General features: G+C 42.7%; 1 long non-coding RNA gene across 1 annotated transcript in view; it reads left to right on the plus strand.

Annotated features, from left to right (window-relative positions):
* LOC140454970 (uncharacterized) overlaps positions 1-16,021 on the plus strand; it is a 138,741-nt gene that overhangs the window by 96,390 nt on the left and 26,330 nt on the right. The window lies entirely within an intron of this gene.

The raw sequence follows: 16,021 nt of genomic DNA on the forward strand, positions 1-16,021 counted from the left end.
CTCTTTCCCTATCCCTCACTTGGCCTCCAGTGACTCCCTTTGATGGTTTAATGCAAGTTGGCAGATGTTTGAATGGTAGATGTTAGTGTGATATGAAAGTGAAATAAAACTATATAGTTCCTATTAACTTCCCCTTAACAGGTTTTTAACAAGCAAAAAAAAACTGGATCTGCTTTAAAGTGTGTTAGAAGTATTTTATTGCAGTAGAAACATGGGAAAAGATTAAAATCTATTGTAATAAAACTAACTAGTAAAATTATTGCATTTTCATCAACAATTAACACACATAGCTGCCTCCAACTTCAGAATCAAATATGAATTTGTTTTAATCTATGAATTTTGTCCTGAAAATTGCACCAAGCAAGAGTGATGGGTTCACATGGCCAAAACATGCTCAAATTGAACTTTAGTAAGAAGTAGCAACTGAAGTGAAATCTGTCAAGTCAGTTGTTCAAAATGGGCTCATAGCAAATCACCAGAAAAGATACTAAAAGAGGAAAACAGTTACCAATGACATGATTCATCCTGTGAAGATTGATTTTCACCCTATTAGTTTAAGTTGAATTAATGGTCCATATTTCCCTGTGAAGAAAATTGAGGAATCATCTTTCTCTCTCAGCAATTATTGCCAGTCCCTAGTTGTCCTTGTGTTCATGGTGTTAAGCTGCCTTCTTGAACTGCTGCTGTCCATTTGCTGTAGGTAGACTCACAATACTGTTTGGGAGGGAGTTCCGGGAATTGGAACCAGTAATACCAAAGAAACAGCAATATATTTCCAAATCAGAATTATGAGTGGTTTGGTGGAGACCTTGCATGTGATAGTGTTCCCAAGTATTTGCTGCCCTTGTTTTTCAAAGTGGCGATGTTGTGGATTTGGAAGTTGCTGCCTAAGGAGCCTTGCTGAATGTTCTCCAATGTGCACAGCCCTTTGCCACTTCTCAGTTAACTGCAAGAAAATCTAAAATCAGGAAATGTTTGAAGCAGTCATTAAACAAGATGGTATCTGCAGTGAAAGAGACTGGTGTGAATTTGACTGAATTGTCTTTCAGTTTCTGCAAATGGAGGTGGTACGCACAGTAAAATAGTGGGGAGCCATTGTTCCCCATGGCTGTACTGTTGCTGAGTAAGTTTTTTAGTGAGGGAAATAAGACAGGTGGTAAGGTGGATTGACGTTTGACTCAATTTCCACAAAAATCAGCCTAAATATAAGGCCATTTTATAAGGTATTAACATTTGACCAGCAGCAGCACTGCACCTCAGTACGTGTAGACACCACCAACTCCACGGAGGTGGCTTCCTTGGAGCAGCCCAGATGGGTGCATCGTAAGTGGGCTCACAGGATAAAATCTAGACCTCACAGCCAAAAAGCCTCTGGGTGGGCCTCCTCACAGTCCCATTGAATTTTACTTTTTATTTAACGGTCTGAGGATGCCTTCAAGTTCAGGCTGTGTCACAGTTTCTGGCTGCCTTTACGTGGCTACATTTCCTGTTGACCCTCCAATCACTGGTTCTCTGAGTGTCCTGCCATTGAGATGTAAATAGCCTTCAAGTTCCTCAGGAGCCCCAGCAAGGAATATTTTCAATAGCTAGCTCTCAATCTGATCCACACCTCAACTCTGTGAATGGATTGGAAGATTAGCAATAACTTATACTGGCAGTCCGCAGTAACTGGATTCAAATGCTGACACAGATTTCCCTATAAAACATCTCGGAGTATCTCCATGGTGATAGACTCAAGATATGGCAGCATCCGAGGTGCAGGAGAGTCAACATTTCAGGCAAAATTCCTAATGAAGGGCTTTTGCCCAAAACGCTAACTGTCTTGCTCCTCGGCGACTGCCTGACCTGCTGTGCTTTTCCAGCAACACACTCTTGACTCTAATCTCCAGCATCTGCAGTCCTCACTTTCACCTAGTTAATATCCCCAGTGCCCTCCACTGAGTCATTGTCCTCCTCCAGGTGTTGCCTGCAGATCCTCTTTCTTCAATAATAGTTTCATGTGTGTCAATATCCCACCTCTAAAGATGGCCATGCCTTCAGCTACCAGTGTTTTCGAGTCTTAGTCATTCCAACTCTCATCACACCTTTAAGTCTGTAACTTTGACCAAGCATTTGTTCACCTGTCCTAATATCTATTTACATAGCTTGGTATGAAATTATGTCTATGATGTATTTTCAGACGTTTCTATGACAGGTTATAGAAAATTACACCCAAACAAATAAATGGGCTGAAACATTTTAAGACACCATTGAAATGAGATGTATCAGCTCCTAAATAAAAGCCCTCTTTCTGTCCATTTGACATTCATGAGTGTAATAAGGTACAACATCCTCAAGGTATTCAGAAAAGAACATGACAATACTATGAGGGAAAAAAAAACTTCTGAGGTGCTTGAGGTAGCTCTGGGGAGTCAGATTGTTGGTGCCGATGCTTTATCTCCTACTTGTGAAATGATTCATTATTGTGAATGAAGAATAAAGCAGGCTAATCCACAACAAAAGAGAGGGTTTCTTTTCCCCAAAGGTCAAACTTCTTATCATACTTCAGAACTGCTGCGCAGTGATAATACAGAGTCGTAGAGATGTACAGCATGGAAACAGACCCTTCGGTCCAACCCGTCCATGCCGACCAGATATCCCAACCTAATCTAGTCCCACCTGCCAGCACCTGGCCTATATCCCTCCAAATCCTTCCTATTCATATACCCATCCAAATGTCTCTTAAATGTTGCAATTGTACCAGCCCCCACCACATCCTCTGGCAGCTCATTCCATGCATGTACCACCCTCTGTGTGAAAAAGTTGCCCCTTAAGTCTCTTTTATATATTTCCCCTCTCACCCTAAACCTATGCCCTCCAGTTCTAGACTCCCCGACCCCAGGGAAAAGACTTTATCCTATCCCCTCATAATTTTGTAAACCTCTATAAGGTCACCCCTCAGCCTCCGACGCTCCAGGGAAAACAGCCCCAGTCTGTTCAGCCTTTCCCTGTAGTTCAGATCCTCCAACCCTGGCAACATCCTTGTAAATCTTTTCTGAACCCTTTCAAGTTTCACAACATGTTTCCGATAGGAAGGAGACCAGAGTAGCATGCAATATTCCAACAGTGGCCTAACCAATATCCTGTACAGCCACAACATGACCTCCCAACTCCAGTACTCAATACTCTGACCAATAAAGGAAAACATACCAAACACCTTCTTCACTATCCTATCTACCTGTGACTCCACTTTCAAGGAGCTATGAACCTACAGTCCAAGGTCTCTTTGTTCAGCAACATTCCCTAGGCCTTATAAGTGTATAAGGCCTGCTAAGATTTGCTTTTCCAAAATGCAGCACCTCGCATTTATCTGAATTAAATTCCATATGCCACTTCTCAGCCCATTGACCCATCTGGTCCAGATCTTGTTGTAATCTGAGGTAACTCTCTTTGCTGTCCACTACACCTCCAATTTTGGTGTCATCTGCAAACTTACTAACTGTACCTCTTATGCTTGCATCCAAATCATTTATGTAAATGACAAAAAATAGAGGGCCCAGCATCGATCTTTGTGGCACTCCACTGGTCACAGGCCTCCAGTCTGAAAAGCAACCCTCCACCACAACCCTCTGTCTTCTACCTTTGAGCCACTTCTGTATCCAAATAGCTAGTTCTCCCTATATTCCATGAGATCTAACCTTACTAATCAGTCTCCCATGGGGAACCTTGTCGAACGCCTTACTGCAGTCCATGCAAATGTTTTGCAGAAAAGATTAGACCACAGCTAAAGGATTGGATTATACTCTCAGCCTGTCTGTGCTAAACCCAGTGAGGTGCCTCTTTAGAAATGTATGGAATGATTATAATAAATAACAGAATCTGCCTGAGTGAGACAGCTAGTGAGAGAGAAAAGGATATGGAAAGCATTTGTAAATTAGGGTGGCATTACAGAATGGCTTAGGAGCAGATTTGGAATGTGACAAGTCATCCAGCTATGACAGCCATACTGAAGTAATTTAATTCCTATGAATCATTCCAGCCTTATATGCATTTCTATTTTACAGCTTACTATACATACAGTAGTCAGGACACATTCAGTTTTATTCCAACGATTACTTTCCTCCTCGTGCACTAGATTGTGTTTTTCATGTAGGAAGTTAATTTTAATGGCAGCAATTGTCTTTTTTCTTTGAGCAATCAGTCTTATAACATGCAGCTTAAATTAATAAAGATGCAAAGATGGTCCCTCAGAAGTGCCTGGTGAATAGTGGTCAAAGGACAAAAGAATGTCATGAATAACCACAAAGGAAGGTTGTGTGGAAACAGCGAAACTATTTATATCACATCTGTAAATCTTATACAATGTTCCGCTAAAAGCTTTTGGTAGCTTCAATAAAATTGCCGATTGAAAGATATGGGCAGTTCAATATTCCTAAAGAAATTTTACACAATATTCATAACAAATAGGTTTAAGCCTAGTCACCCGCCAATATTATTCTCTTTCCCCATAGTCTTTGATTTTAACCTTTTTGCTTTTGGGAAAGTAACCAAAATGCAAATTGGGCTCCAATTGCGCAATTTGGCTTCTACTACTATCTAGTCCCAAAGACTGAGTACGAAATCACTGGAAACTTCCCATCCAATGGAACTAGCAGGAAAAAGAGAAGCCCAGAAAATGTCACAATGAGGTCAAGTCTTTCAAATAAAGGATGTCAATGCTATCAGGTCCTGCATCAAGTCATCATCCATGATAGATTCAGTCAGCTTTCGCTAATGTAGAAGGGTGACATCATTAACTGGTAATTGTTAGTATGTTTCCTGAGGTTTAGTCTTCATGGATACTAAGTGATTTGACCTTGAGAGGGAAGGGTAAAGAGTGATGGGCTAAGAATTAGCATGGGTTGGCACAGTAGCTATCAAGGTCAAGATTAGAGTGGTTCTGGAAAAGCATAGCCGGTCAGGCAGCATCTGAGGAGTAGGAAAATCGACGTTTCAGGCAGGAGTCCTTCATCCTTTCACCTCAGTAGCTATCAAGCACATTGAGGATGATTGGAGGAATAAGTTAGCGTAGGGTATGTGAAGGCCTATGGTGAATAGATAAATAGGCTCAGAGTGACACAGGGGCAATGGAGAGCCATGGGAGATGGCTAGATGGACATAGGGTGGCACAAGGGCGAAAAAGAGTCATGGGGAATAGGAAGGAGCAAATTACTGCAGATGCTGGAATCTGTACTGAAAACAAAACTTGCTGGAAATCACAGAAGGTGAAGCAGCTTACATGGGAGAGAGAAAGCTGACATTTCGAGTCTAGATCACTCTTCATCAGAGCTGATGTGAAGTATGGAAGGGGCATTTCTTCAATCGTCGGGGAGGGAGGTTGTTCGGGGAGAAAGGATGGTGATAGTTCATATTAAGTGATTGTAATGTGAGAATGCAGAACAATGGTGTGCAGCAAGTAGGAGATAGTGAGGACTGCAGATGCTGGAGAGTCAGAGTCGATAAAGTGTGGCACTGGAAAAGACACAGCAGCTATGGCAGCATCTGAGGAGCAGGAGAGTCGATGTTTCGGGCAACAGCCCTTCATCAGAACTGGGGAGGGGGAAGGGGGCTGAGAAGTAAATAGGGATGGGGGGGTGGGGCTAGGGGGAAGATAGGTGGGATGGCGATAGGTGCATGAAGGTAGGAGGTGATGGTGCTTAGGTCATTTGGAGGGTTGGATCTGGGATAGGGTGGGGGTTGGGGAGATTTGGAAACTGGTGAATTCACCGTTGAGGCCACGTGGTTGTAGGTTCCTGAGGAAGAAGACAAGGTATTCCTCCTTTAGTTTGTGGGTGGGCTTGTATAGGCAGTGGAGGAGGCTCAGAATGGGCATGTCAATGGAGGAGTAGGAGGGGGAGTTGAAATGGATGGCTACTGGAAGTTTGATTTTGTTGTTGCGTAAGGACCAGAGATGTTCCCTGAACCATTCTGCAAGTTTACACTTGGTCTCTCTGATGTAGAGGAGAGGGTTACTCTTGAAACTTCAACTCTCTTGCTCTTCAGATGCTGCTGGAATAATGGTGTGTCCAACTGCCAAATTGGAAGGCACTAACAGTCCCACTGGAGTAGGGGGAGAGGAGAGAGGACATGATGACAGAGAATGTAACAAGTAAAGCCAAAAGAATGGAAAGAAACGGGATCTGAAGGTGTTGAACACAATACTAAAGTAGAAGACTGTAAAGTGCCTAGTCTGCAGATGAGATGCTGTTCCTCCAGTTTCTGCTTTCATTTACTGGAACACTGCAGCATGCTGAGGATAGACAAGTGGGCATGAGAGTAGGATGCTGTATTAAAATGACCGACTACAGGAAGGTCAGGGTCATGCTTGCGAACGGACTGGAGGTAGTCTGTAAAGTAGTCACCAAGTCTGCATTTAGTTTTTCCACTGTGGACTAAGCCATATTGGGTGTAGTGAATGCAATAGACCAGATTGGAGGCGGTACAGGTGAAATCCTGCTTCACCTGGAAAAACTGTTTCGGCCTTTGGATGATGAGCAGGGAAGAGGTGAAGGGAAGGTGTTGCACCTTCTCTGATTACATGGAAAAGGAGGGTAATGTCGGTGGCAATCAAGGAATGGACCAAGATGTCCCAGAGGGAACTGACACTGTGAAATGCAGACTGGGGGTGAGGGGAAATGTGTTTGATAGTGGTGTTCTGCTGGAATTGTCCGAAATGGCGGAGAATATTCCTTTGAATGCAGAGGCTGGTGGGATGAAAAGTAAGGACAAGAGGGACCCGAGCATGCTGTTGTGAGGGATGAGAAGGGACAAGGGTGAAAACAGGGGTGATAGGTCAGATGTAGTTGAGGGCCCTATTAACCACAGTGAGCAGGAAACCATGGTTATGGAAGGAGGATGCCATGTCAGCAACACTGTTTTGCAAGGTGGCCTCATCTGAACAGATACACAGGGTGAAGGAACTGGGAGAATGAGACAGAATCCTTGAAGGAGGTGAGGTCTGAAGAGCTGTAGTGAAGGTGGGGATTAGGAGGATGGACACAGCCAAGCACAAAGGTATGAGCAGCAGTGGGATGGGTAGGAGACATAGGAGACATGAAGAGTGCATGAGTGGGATGAGGGGCACAGAGAAGGACAGATGCTTTTTATTTGTAAATGTCGCACACTATGCTGGAACCACAAGCCAGTCTCCACTGCTCAGTGCACCTCAGGAAGTGGAAGCTTTTTAGGCACTTCCTGAGTTAGAGTCATAGAGGTGTACAGCACAGAAACAGACCCTTCGGTCCAACTCCTCCATGCTGACCAGATATCCCAATCCAATCTAGTCCCACCTGCCAGCATCCGACCCATATCCCTTCCATTCATATACCCATCCAAATGCCTTTTAAATGTTGCAATTGTACCAACCTCCACCACTTCCTCTGGCAGCCCATTCCACACATTCACCACCCTCTGCATGAAAAAGTTGCCCCTTAAGTCTCTTTTATATCTTTCCTTCTCATGCTAAACCTATGCCCTCCAGTTCTGGTCTCCCCCATCCCAGGGAAAAGACCTTGTCTATTTACCCTATCCATGCTCCTCATGCTTTATAAACCTCTATAAGATCACCCCTCAGCTCGATGGAAGTCAGCCCTAGCCTGTTCAACCTCTTCCTATAGCTCAAATCCTCCAAATCCTGGCAATATCCTTGTAAATCTTTTCTCAACAGGAAGTTTCACAGCATCCTTCTGATAGGAAGGAGACCAGAGTAGCATGCAATATTCCAACAGTGGCCTAACCAATGTCCCGTACAGCCGCAACATGACCTCCCAACCCCTGTACTCAATACTCTGACCAATAAAGGAAAGCATACCAAACGCCTTCTTCACTATCCTATCTATCTGCAACTCCACTTTCAAGGAGCTATGAACCTGTACTCCAAGGTATCTTTGTTCAGCAACAATCCCTAGGACCTGATCATTAAGTGTTTAAGTCCTGCTAAGATTTGCTTTCCCAAAATGTAGCACCTCGCATGTATCTGAATTAAACTCCATCTGCCACTCCTCAGCCCATTGACACATCTGGTCAAGATCCTGTTGTAATCTAAGGTAACCTTCTTCACTGTCCACGACATCTTCAATGTTTGTGTCATCTGCAAACTTACTAGCTATGCCTCTTATGCTTATATCCAAATCCTTTATATAAATAACAAAAAGTAGAGGACCCAGCACTGATCCTTGTGACACTCCACTGGCCACAGGCCTCCAGCCTGAAAAACAACCCTCCACCACCACCCTCTGTCTTCTACCTTTGAGCCAGTTCTGTATCCAAATGGCTAGTTCTCCCTTTATTCCGTGAGATCTAACCTTGCTAATCAGTCTCCCATGGGGAACCTTGTCGAATGCCTTACTGAGGTCCATATAGATCACATCTACTGCTCTGCCCGCATCAATTCTCTTTGTTACTTCTTCAAAAAACTCAATCAAGTTTGTGAGACATGATTTCCCACGCACAAAACCATATTGACTATCGCTAATCAGTCCTTGCCATTCAAATGCATGTATGTGCTGTCCCTCAGGATTCCCTCCAACAACTTGCCCGCCACCAACGTCAGGCTCACTGGTCTATAGTTCCCTGGCTTGTCCTTACCACCCTTCTTAAACAGTGGCACCATGTTAGCCAACCTCTAGTCTTCCGGCACCTCACTTGTGACTAACGATGATACGAATATCTCAGCAAGAGGCCCAGCAATCACTTCCCTAGCTTCCCACAGAGTTCTTGGGTACACCTGATCAGTTCCTGGGGATTTATCCACTTTTATGTGTTTCAAGACATCCAGCACTTCCACCTCTGTAATATGGACATTTATTTGGTCTGACCCCAACTCTAGCCCTTCTTCCCAACTGCCACCCCCACCCCAACCCACATTGAAACTTGGAAGTGTGGGCCGCTGTTTTTAAAGATTGGGTCTCGATCTGACATTTCATCCGACTCAGTTTGCCCAGACTGAGACCAGCCACCAAATAGAAAGATAAGGTGATGTTCATAAGGCTTGCATTGGTACAACACTGGAACAGGCTGAGCAACATGAGAGCAATGGGGAGAGTTACAATGATAGGCCACTGTTTGGAATTGTATTTGTTGACTGGATGTGACAGAAATGATCTGGGGAGGAGTGAAAAAGGATCTGGAGAGATAGTTCATTATTGTCACAATCAGACAACATGTCATTTATGGCATTTATGTGGACTATGACAATGCGTTAACTAAGGCATAAATCTGAACGAAAATGTTCAAACATATAAAAAACACAGAAAATGCTGGAGAAGCACAACAGATCTGGCAGCATCTGTGGACATAGAAACATGCGTATCAGTGTTTGTTTCAGATTTCTAGCATCCACAGCATTTTGTTTTTGTATAAACATGGAGTTGCATGATGTTCATGGATTTGGGAGGTGCTGACCTATTGGTATCATTTGAGAAAGGTGGAGGTTGGAAATAGTTTGCAGAGACAGAGATGATTGATGAAGACAGATTTGAAGGGGAGGGGAAATGTAATGTTAGACGGAACTGTTATTAATATCATCTGACACACAGCAGGTCTGTGCATGTACAGATTTTATATGTATTTTCAACATCTGTACTTCCCGAATGATTTAATGTTAATGCCATTTTAGCAAGTCGCAGTGATAACTGATGGTTGTTAAGACCATTTTCATATCTTCTGCAATTTAAAATGTCGCCGCTGGCACTTTTATGTTTATAAGTAAGGAGTTACTTAGAATAGGAGATTTATTGACTTGACGGATAGAGAACCGAGTTGGGCTACCAAACCTAGTCCTAGATTCAACGCAAAAAGGGCATATACTTGCAAGCCAAATCTGGGTCGGAAGAGAGGTGATAGTGATTCCTGAGAATGAAATGGAGATGATCTCCAAACTCAAACACAAACTGGGGGTCAGGGTAGTTCATAACCTCTTCCTAAACCACACAGTTCTGTTACTACACAGTGTGAAATGTAGGTAAGAAGCTGGAATAGCAGTGGGTTGAAGGGAGTTGTTGGAATTGAAGTACAAGATTTATTTGTTAATGGTATTGGGGATGGGGAAGAGGTGAAACAGTGCAATAAATAGTGGCAGGGAAAATGGTCGAATATGTCAGTTTACACTGAAAATAATGGGATCCTCCACTTAATTAAAACTGCATGTACAGCCAAGTTCCGTCGTGACAACATGCTTCAGAATTGTAATTTCACTGTGATTCGATAAACCCAATTTGAGGTGGTTCACTCAATTCTAACCCCAAGTGATTTCTTTAAATTGCCATGTACTTTGAGATTTCCAGTCAATGTTTTTGTTATTATTTATGAATTTACAGAAACTGAAAAGATCACTTAAGTCCCCCTTTCTCAACTATTGTAATTAGATGACAGCTCTGTCAGTTACATTTCAGCTTCACTAAAATTAATATCATCCTCGGGGACTTTGTGTTTACAATGTAGAACCAAAATGCTCAAGAAACCACATTTGAAAAACATTACTTCCTCTGTGTGGATATTGGAAATCTGCTGTGCGGCTGATCTCAAAAACCTGCATCTGTTTTATTGGTTGCACAGTTTTTAATTTGTCAAATACAAATCCCACATACTTCCTGCTTTCCAGATCTCAGCTCTACCACAAATTTCCCAACAATTTTAAAAAACATTTCAGGTCATAATTGATGGGAATAAACAATTTAAAATATGACTCTGCCACTTTGAACATACTTTGACAATTGTCTCAATGAGAAAACAGAAACACGGTGTTGGGTTTGGGGTGGTGGTGTGGGAAGATGGTCATGCGTCCAATTCCATTGGGCATTGGGGCCAAATAATACAAACTTGCCAATCTTCAGGGGTGGGCCTTATTCAAATCAACTCAGTGAACTGAGAATTAGCTCGAAATAGAAGCATGCTGATCTTTGCCAGTGTGGAGCCAGCTAATCTGATGGTTATTCTGTAGAATTCAGTCGGAAGCAGAGCCTTAAAATTGGGTAGAGGGAAGTAACCCAATTTAGTTTCTTACTGAGCACCCAAGAGTCAGAGGGAAGATTTTTGTGAGCCAGGATGCCCATGCGTGATGTGCTAATAAGTGCTTCAAAAAGATTCATTTAGTACTTTCTGAGCAATCTAAAGTAGTTTCTCTTGTTGGGACTCGGCATTCCTTGTAACAGCCAGCCAAGTATGTAAAACATCATCCATGCTCATTGATTGCTGGGATCCAGGTCTATTGAATAATTTCAAACTCTATTCCTTAATAGAGCCCACCTTAATCCAACTACACTTTTCTGGTCAGAATAGAAATAGGATCAAGCAAAGGGAATGGGATAATAAGGAAGACACTGCCATAATCATGTTATTATCCCATTCTCATCTGTCACAAACAGAATATATTTGTTCCCTTTCCTACCTGTGAATGTCATGTTTTTGTATTAAAAAGGTGTGCTTTATTATTCTCGGTGCATTTATTCAAACCAAATAATTCTATTAGCTTGCTTTCGTGAGTTTAAAATGAAAGAAAGTCTTCTACCCTCACACAACTTACCTGAAATAAAAAGCTACAGCTCACCCACACAATTTTACACACATAAATTAGATGTAAATCAAAGAAATATATTTTGTTACAGATTACAATTATTTGTCGCTTATTTATGGTCTTCAGTTTCCCTTGTCCTAGACCTATAGTTTCCTAATGGCTTCGATATTTAAAGTTGAAGTGAAGGTCTTGCAAAGAGAAATCTCTCATCATTGATTGTCTAGGAGGTTGGTACTCTGATGAACCTGATTTTGGCACAGGTTCAGGGAATCCTTCTTTCAATAGAGATCTCCCACTTTCAGTGTATTGCCATTAACCACTGTAGTTGCTTGAATTACTTCCAGCTAATATGATGGCTTTTTACATGACTATGAATTGATTTTAAGAGCAGATAACAAACATAGCTCCCTCATCATGTGATTCTTTCCAAGTACAAACTTCTTTTCCAAATAAGCAGATAGTGTTCACATTGATTTCAACATCCTGTGCTGAGTCTAACATCTTAAGCATTTCATCTTCACAAGAGAGGTGCTGTTGTCTGTAGCTCAAGTGTTAAGACTCACATTATTTGCAACAGCCATTGAAATAGATTCATAGAATCATTCAGAAGTATCCTATGACCCAGAGAGTCTGCATTGACAAAACCTTCAAAATCAGCACGAGTCCCATTTCCCAACACTTTGGCCATTTTATTGAATGCTATATTTCACGTACCTATCCAAGTACCTCTTAAAGGTTGTGAGCTTTTTAAAAATGTATTTATTAATTTTGTGGTATATGGGCATTTGCTGGCTAGCCAGCATTTATTTCCCACCCTTAGTTGCCCTTGAGAAGGTTATGGTGAGCTGCCTTTTTGAACTGCTGCAGTCCACCTTCTGTAGGTTGACCCACAATGTCATTAGGGAAGGAATTCCCGGATTTTGACAGTGCAAGAGTGAAGGAATGGCAATATATTTTCAAGCCAGGATGGTGGGTGGCTTGGAATGGAAATTGAAAGCGATTCCCAAACACCTGCTGCCCTTATCCTTCTAGATGAAGTGGTCTTGGGTTTGCAAGGTGCTACCTGAGGATCGTTGGTGAATTTCTGCAGCGCATCTTGTAGATAGCACACACTGCTACAACTGTGCATTGGTGTTGGAGGGAGTAGATGCTTGTGGATGCAGTGCTAATCAAGCAGGCTGCTTTGTCCTGGATGGTGTCAAGTCTCTTGAATGTTGTTGGGGCTGCACTCATCCAGGCAAGTGGGGAGTATTCCATGACAGTCTGACTTGTGCCTTGCAGATGGCGCACAGGCTTTGGGAAGTCAGGAGGTGAGTTACTTGCCTCAGTGTTCCTAGTCCCTGACATGCTTTTGTAGCTATTGCTTTTATATGGTGGGTCCAGTTGTGTTTCTGACTAATGATAATTCCCAGGATGTTGATAGTGGGGAGATTCAGTAATGTTAACACCATTAAATGTCAAGGGGCAGTGGTTAGATTGTCTCTGAATGATGATGGTCATAGCCTGACATTTGTGTGACGTGAAGGTTACTTACCACTTGCCAGCCCAAGCCTGGAAATTGTCCAGATATAGTTGCATTTGGACACGGACTGCTTCAGTATCTGAGGAGTAGCAAATGGTGCGAACATCCCCACTTCTGACCAAATGATGGAAGAAAGGTCATTGATGAAGCAGCTGAAGATGGTTGGGCCTAGGACACTACCCTGAGGAACTCCTGCAGAGATGTCCTGGAGCTGAGATGACTGACCTTCAACAACCACGACCATCTTCCAGACATGACTCTAACCACTGGACATCTGCCCCTGATACCCATTGATTTCAGTTTTGCTAGGGCTCCTTGATGCCCAACATTATCGAATGTAGCCTTTACGTCAAGAGCTGTCACTTTCACCTCACCTCTGAAATTCAGCTCTTTTGTCCATGTTTGAACCAAGGCTGTAAAGAGATCAAGCCCTGAGTGGCCCTGGCGGAATCCAGCCTGGACATCACTGAGCAGGGTGTTGCTGAGCTGATGCTACTTGATAGCACTGCTGATGACACATTCCACCACTTTACCGATGATTGACAGTAGACTTATGGGGCAGTGATTGGCCAGGTTGGATTTGGAGAAAGTGAAGACCGCAGATGCTGGAGATCAGAGTCGAGAGTGTGGCACTGAAAAGCACAGCAGATCAGGCAGCATCTGTGGAGCAGGAGAATCGATGTTTCAGGCATAAGCCCTTCATCAGGAATCCAGACTGGATTTGTCCTTTTTTTATGTACAGATCATATTTGGGCAATTTCCCACATTTCTTGCCTCAACTACCATTGCTGGTAATTCCCATCATAATTTTCCTCAAATCTCTAAAACCCCTGTCTTTCACTTTAACATTATGTCCCCTTTCTATTGACCCTTCGAAAAAGGGGGATAGTTGCTTTCTATCCGTGCAGACCATGCCCCTCATAGTTTATACACCTTAACCAGGTCCCCTTTCAGCCTTCTGTGCTCCAAAAGAAAAACAACCTTAGCTTATTCAGCAAATTCAGGGTATTTCGGAAGGCACTGCAGAAATTCATCCATAAGGAAGAAGAAACTTACGAAGGAGAGAAGAAGGTGACCATGTCTGAAAAGGGAAATCAGGAACAGCGCAAAAGCAAAAGAAAAACATGAAATGACATGAAGATTAATGGGAAGCCAAAGGATTGGGAACCCTTTCAAAAATTAGGCTAGGACAACTAAAAAAAGCAATGAAGGGAGTAAAGTGAAATATGAGGATAAGCTAGTTAGTAATACAAAAGAAAATTGCAAGAGTCTTTTCAGATACAGAAGAGGTAAGGGTGGATACTGGACCGCTAGAAAATGAGGCTGGGGATGTAATAATAGGGATGAAAGAAATTATTGGGGAACCAACACAGATTCTTTGTATCGGTCTTCATGGTGGAAGACATCAGCAGAACACCAGAAGTTCAAGAGAGCCAAGGGGCACAGGTGAGTGTCGTGGCCATTGCAAGGAGAAGGTATTGAGGAAGCTGAAAAGTTTGAAGGTGAATAAATCACCCAGACCACATGAACTACACTCCAAGGTTCTGAATGAGAAAACTGACAAGACTGTAGAGGCATTGGTGGCAGTCTCTCAGGAATCACCGGAGTCAGGGAGGATCCCAGAAGACTGGAAAATTGCTAATGTAATACCCCTGTTTAAGGAGGGATGGAGGCGGAAGACAGGAAACTATAGACTGATCAACCTGAACTTGGTCATTGCTATGACTTTGGAGTCCATTATTAAGATGAGATTGCTGAATAGTTGAAGGTGCATGGTAAAATAGGGCGGTGTCAGGCATGACTTCGTCAAGTGGAGTCCATGCCTGACAAATCTGTTAAAAGTGTTTGAAGAGGTAATGAGGTAAGTTAGGCAAAGGAAAGTCAGTGGATGTGATCTAATTGGATTTCCAGAGGTCTTTGATAAGGTGCTGCACCAGAGGCTACTAAATAAGACAAGAGCCCATGGTATTAGAAATAAGCTACTGGCATGGCTAGAGGATTAGCTAACTGGCAGAAGGGAAAGCATGGGGATAAAGGGTTCTTTTTTGGGTTGTCAGCCAGTAACGAGTTCTGCAGGGATCAATGTTGGAACCACAATTATTCACATTATACGTTTATGATCGGACAAAGGAACTGAGGGTATTGTTGCTAAGTTTTCAGATGACACAAAGATAGATGGAAAGACATAGGTAATGTTGAGGAAGCAGGGAGGCTGCAGAAGACTGTGGACAGGATAGGAGAGTCGGCAAAATGGCAGAAGGATTACAATTTATGAAACTATGAGGTTTTGCATGTTGGGAGGAAGAATAGAGGTGTAGAGTATGTCCTAAATGGGGAAAATTTGAAGGACAAAGGCACTTAGGGTCCTAGTTCAAGATTCTCTTAAAGTTACCAAGCAGGTTCAGTTGGCAGTTAGGAAGGCAAATGCAATGTTAGCATTCATTTCAAGAGGACCAGTGTACAAGGGTAGAGATATACTATTGATAGTGTATAAGGCTCTGTTCAGACTGCATTTGGAATGTTGTGAGCGGTTTTGCACCCCATATGTAAGGAAGATTTACTGGTCTTAGAGGGGTTCCAGAGGAAGTATACAAGAATGATCCTGGGGCCAAAGAGCTTGTCATTTGAGGAGCAGTTGGTGACTTCAGGTTTACATTCGATTGAGCTTAAAAGGATGAGGAGAGATCTCATTGAAATGTATAGAATAATGAGAAGTCTAGATAGTCTAGGATGTGGAGAGATTTCCACTAGTAGAAGAGACTAGGACCTGACAGCATAGTCTCAGAGTGAAAGGACAACCCTTTAGAACTGAGATGAAGAGGCATTTTTTCAGCTGACATTAGTGAATCTGTGGAATTCATTGCTGTGATTGGCTGTAGAGGCTAAGTTATTGAGTGCATATAAGGCAGAGATGGATAGGTTCTTGATCATTTAGGGGATCAAAGGTTATATGGAGAAGGCAGGAGAAA

This window comes from Chiloscyllium punctatum, chromosome 3, assembly GCF_047496795.1.
Source record: "Chiloscyllium punctatum isolate Juve2018m chromosome 3, sChiPun1.3, whole genome shotgun sequence".
NCBI lineage: Eukaryota > Metazoa > Chordata > Chondrichthyes > Orectolobiformes > Hemiscylliidae > Chiloscyllium > Chiloscyllium punctatum.